A 5,506-nucleotide genomic window follows, 5' to 3' on the forward strand; every position below is an offset into this window, starting at 1 on the left:
AAAAACTAACTACACACTTATGAAAGAAATCTTGAGACGAATCTTTTAAGCCTAATTAGCCCATAATTAGCCATAAGTGCTACAGTAACCAACATATGCCAACGACGGATTAATTAGGCTCAAAATATGTCTCGCGGTTTCTAGGCTAGCCATGAAATTCGTTTTTTCCTTCGTGTCCGAAAACCCCTTCCAATATCCGATAAACATTTAACGTGACACTTCTCATAAAAATTTTCTCCATCTAAACACCACCTAGCTCCCTGTGGCTAGCAGCTTAGCTTAAATGCCATTCGTACCTTTGCCTCCATAGTACAGTAGCAACTTCACACACGAAGAGGAGGCGTAGTTCAACAAACCCTTCAGAAGCAGCGCATGAGCTTGCAGGATGGATGGGATCTTCGAGTGAGTACAGATCCTATCGTGATCCAAAACAGGTATGCACACTTCCTGAAGAAGTAGCGAGCAGATGTGAGCTGAGGCTAGAAATACTTACTAGATCTGTTTACCCAATTAACAGCTCAAAGGTTGAAAGCCAATAAGTTGTACTCTATTTGCCTGGACGGATCGATGATGCAGTAGGCAGCAAACTAGGTATGTTTGCACGATGCTTTCCTCGCTTTTATCTTTCTGTTCTGAAACTCCGATTTTTCTCTGAAGAATCTCAGACTCTCAGTATGGTGGTATGCCTACGTACGCTCCCAACATTTTTTCTTTATGGTTGCGTTGTTTCTTAACGATAGCAAGGCATAGATCTGAGCTGAGGCTAGAAATACTTACTGGACCTGTTTAACGGCTGGAAGGTTAAAAGGCAATAAGTTGTACTCTATTTCCCTGTTCTGAATCCCCATTTTTCTCTTCAGGGTCTCAATATGGTGGTCGGTCCAACATTTTTCTTTATGATTTAGCACAGGTTCTGGACTGTAGTTCGAAAAGGAAAAGGCAGAAGGATGATCATTTAGACTGCGCACGATTTCAACTCAAGTGTTTCTTTACGCCCTCAAGTTCGTTGAACGGTATTTTTTTTTTTGGTTTAATGGTTTTCATATATCCTCGCAAATTGTTGGACTAGTTAAAATGATAAATTTCCCATCTGTGCAGTGAGATTTGACAAGCAATCATCAATGGCTGAGGCTGTGATTCTTTTAGCTGTTAAGAAGATTGGTGTTGCCCTGGCCAATGAGGCGACCAGTCAGGCCACTTCATATTTCAGAAAGTTTGTCACACAACTTACAGAGCTTCAAGGCAGCATGGGGCGCATCAGGAGGGAGCTTAGGCTGATGCATGAGTTTCTTTCCCGGATGGATGTCCGCAATCGCAACAACCACACAGACGAAATCTGGGTGGAGGAGGTCAGGATGCTAGTTCATCGGATCGAGGACATCGTGGATGACTACTTGCATCTTGTTGGCCACAAACATGACGCTGGATGGGGTACCTATCTGAAGAAAGGATTCAAGAGACCAAATGTTTTGTTCTCTTTAAACACAATAGCGTCATCAATTAAGGACGCTGAAGCCAGTTTAGTGCATCTATTCCAAGCCAAAGAGCGATGGGTGTGGATGTCTGGTAGTGTGGCTACCAGCAATAAAAGCTCAAGCTATATTGTTGAGACATCACGACATCTAGCTAGTATTTCATGCTCCCTCGATGAAGATCTTGTAGGGATGGATGTAAATAGAGAAAAACTCCATGAATTGCTGACAAGTGATGAGTTGCAACGCGAGGTGATAGCACTGTATGGGATGGGAGGTCTTGGTAAAACTGCTTTGGCAGCCAATGTGTATAGGAATGATAGAGAGAACTTTCAATGCCATGCTTGGGTTTCCATCTCTCAAACCTTTTTTATCAAGGATGTTCTGAAATGTTTGATCACTGAATTAGATGTGAAAAAGAAAATTAGAGGTGACATTGGTGACGTGAATACAGGAAGACTACAAGATATGCTGAAGGAATTCCTAATGGACCGGAAATATTTGATAGTATTGGATGATGTTTGGGAGCCAGAAGCAGTTAATGACTTATTCGGTATGCTTGTTCCAAATCTCAAAGGAAGCAGAGTTATTGTGACAACACGTATTGATGGTGTAGCTCACCTTGCTTTCCCAGACAAGAGGATAACACTAGAACCTCTATCAAAAAGAGAGTCATGGAAGCTCTTCTGTCAGACAACTTTCTCAAAAGATAGAGAACATGAGTGTCCTGCAAAACTGACAAAACCAGCACAACAAATAGTTAGCAAGTGCAAAGGCATACCTCTTGCAATTGTCTCTGTCAGCAGGCTTCTCTTTGTGCGTGAAAAGACCGAAGAGGAATTTAGGCGTGTACTAAACCAGCTTGATTGGGAGATAATCAACAATCCAAGCCTAGAGCATGTCAGGAATATACTTTACTTGAGCTACATCTACCTTCCAACACATCTGAAAAGTTGCTTCCTATATTGCAGCTTATTTCCAGAAGACTATCTATTTAAAAGAAAGAATCTTATACGATGGTGGGTAGCAGAGGGGTTCATCGAGAATAGGGGCGGAAGCACAATGGAGGAAGTCGCAGAAGGGTATATCAAGGAATTGGTTCATAGGAATATGCCACAGCTTATTGCAAGGAACCCATTTGGTAGAATAAAATTATTCAGAATGCATGATATCGTACGTGAGTTGGCAGTTGATTTGTGCCGGAGAGAGTGCTTTGGCCGTTCATACAGTTGTGAGAATAAACATGGAAAGTTTCTTCAAGAGAAGGACGAACGTCGAGTGGTAATACACAAATTAGAAAAAGATATTAATCAAGTTGTTTCAAGTGGCTCCCGAAGCCTTCGGTCTTTGATTGCACTGTATGAAGACATGCCTTCATCCACTCAACTACCTCTGGTAGCAAACAAGTGCAGGTATATGTCCGTACTAGAGTTAAGTGGCCTATCTATTGAAATTGTTCCAGATGCCATCGGTGATTTGTTCAACCTAAGACACCTTGGCCTGCGGGATTCAAAAGTGAAACTCCTCCCAAAATCAATCGAGAAGCTATCCAACTTGCTCACGCTAGACCTCTTTAGATCGCAAATACAAGAGGTTCCTAAGGGCATAGTTAAACTAAAGAAGCTTAGGCAATTGTTTGCCGAAAAAGTGAATGATCGGTGTGGACGACAACTCCCGTGTCGCACTGGTGTACAAATCCACAATGGCTTGGAGAAGCTCATGGAGCTACAAACATTGCAAGGATTGGAAGTACGAGACGAAGAGTCGGCGAGGCAATTGAGGGAACTGAGACAGTTGAGAAGCATTAAGATATGGGATGTTAAGGAAAGATACTGTGAAGTCCTCTGCGAGTCCCTAAATAAGATGGAGTTTTTATCCTTCTTAAGCATCTGTGCAAGTGGTACGGGTGAGGTCCTCAACTTGGATGGTCTGAACCCACTACCTCAAAATCTTCAAAAGCTATGGTTAGGTGGGAGATTAGCAGGTAAATTGTTCGATGCAGTAGAAGGACAGGATCAAAATAACCACTCATTGTATTCGGTTTCTCTATCTTGGTCTCAACTAAAAGAGAACCCACTGCCATCCCTCTCTAGGTTGTTGAATCTAGCAGAACTATGGTTGACAAATGCATATATTGGAGAGGATTTGGTTTTCTGCAAAGGCTGGTTTCCCAACCTTAAGGAACTCTATTTAAGGGACATGCCTAATCTGAAGTGCCATAATTTGCCTGCAACTACTACAACTTACTAACCTCCGTGGCATCACAGAGGTTCCATCTGGCATCGAGTCCATTCCCACCCTCAAAGATCTGTACTTTACGGAGATCACGCCGGGATTCGTCAAAGCTTTGCGCGAATGTGACAGAATTGCCGGTAGGCAGTGGTGGTACAGTCTGCGGTAGGAAATGTACGGAAATTTCTCATGCCGTGATATGGATTGTTGATGGATGCATCACCCGTGTGCTATCGCTCCACTGGAAACGGGGGCATTTAACTTTTTGCCACTTTTAAAAATGACAGCTAACATATTTGTCACCCGCTGTCTATTACATATCAGTCCGTATGTGTCTATGACATGTGGGTTCAGTAGCAAATATGTTAGCGTCATTTTTAAGAGTGACAAAAAATTATTTTTTTCCCTGGAAACGTACTACTGGAGTACTAATGCCTCATCGAGCTTAGCTCCGGCGTCTGGTTCAACCGGCATGGATAATGCATTGCCTTTAGTAATCTTTTTACTACTACTCGAATGCTTACTACGTAAAAAGGATTTATTTGCTGCTCCGTATATACAGGACCGATAGAGAGCATTTGGAGATTGGCACTGTTAGACTTTCATGCCGTTGGATTGATTTATTTCTTGCCCTATATATTTCAGCCTTTTGTTTACTAATAATGTACCAACTTTCTATAGGTGGTATGGTTTTGTTTATCTTTTTGTCGTCATTCAGTACTTTGTAATGTTGCGAGTGGTTGGTTCTAAATTTTGTAACAAGTGGCCGTAACTTCTTTTGAAGTAAGGGTCGAATCTTTATCTATTATGTTGAAAATATATTTTGTCCAGATACATCTTATGTGCATAGAGAACGGATTAAACTCTGTATCTAAAACATCTATGCCCCACTCTCTGCGTATCTATCCATATGTGTATCTATTAAGGAGACTCTGTGTTATGCATTTGATGATTAAGAGATTGATTCTACCATTCCTATGGACGAATATAAGTGCTATATACTAGTTTTGAATGCCATTGCACAGGCACTTTCCATCCCTTTTTACTATGACCGTAACAGCTGTCACCTACCCTGTCTTCACAATTGTTTAACCGTAGAATGCACTCTCCAACCTGACATCTAGGGGTGTTTAGATTGAGAAAATTTTTGAAAGAAGTGTCACGTCAAATGTTTGACTGAATGTCAGAAGGGGTTTTCGGACACGAATGAAAAAACGAATTCTCTATCTTTGACCGGTCATCAAGAATAACCGCAATACAATTTAGCTCCCATAGTCATCAAACAATACTAGTTTTGAATTTATTGATTCTATATTTTGTATTATCGTATAGGCATCCTTTTACTTATTAGGTCTCGGCCGCAGTTCGTGCGTTCATGCACACCTGCTTGTAGTGCACCAACCACCTACATATAGTCCGGGTCCAAGTTGGATACGGAGGTGGCATCGTTATATATTTTGTGATAACCTTATACGCTGTTTTATACATACCGGTTGTCTAACCTGGTTGGTACGTCGTCATAAGGTGATCTCTCAAGGTACACAGCGCCACCTGATAAAGGTGGTTAGCAAACAATCTTTGCTATATATGTGATCAAACCTGAGTTTGTCCAGTGATCACAACGGCACATTACACATGTGCATGGCATTTTTGTTTCTGCAGACTTAGCTCAGAAATGTATTTGGAAAAGAAAAAAATTATGAATAAATCGGCTTGGACTTGCATTTTTGTTTTTGCAGACTTAATTAACTCTGAAAATTGGCTTGTACAGTTTTAGATGTCCAGAATGTGCACATAATCTT

At 41.3% G+C, this 5,506-nt stretch overlaps 1 pseudogene; it reads left to right on the forward strand.

The window, feature by feature from the left end:
* Window positions 1-351: 351 nt before the first annotated feature.
* Window positions 352-4,530, forward strand: LOC102721583 (annotated as a pseudogene).
* Window positions 4,531-5,506: the final 976 nt, after the last annotated feature.

This window comes from Oryza brachyantha, chromosome 10 (genome assembly GCF_000231095.2).
Source record: "Oryza brachyantha chromosome 10, ObraRS2, whole genome shotgun sequence".
NCBI lineage: Eukaryota > Viridiplantae > Streptophyta > Magnoliopsida > Poales > Poaceae > Oryza > Oryza brachyantha.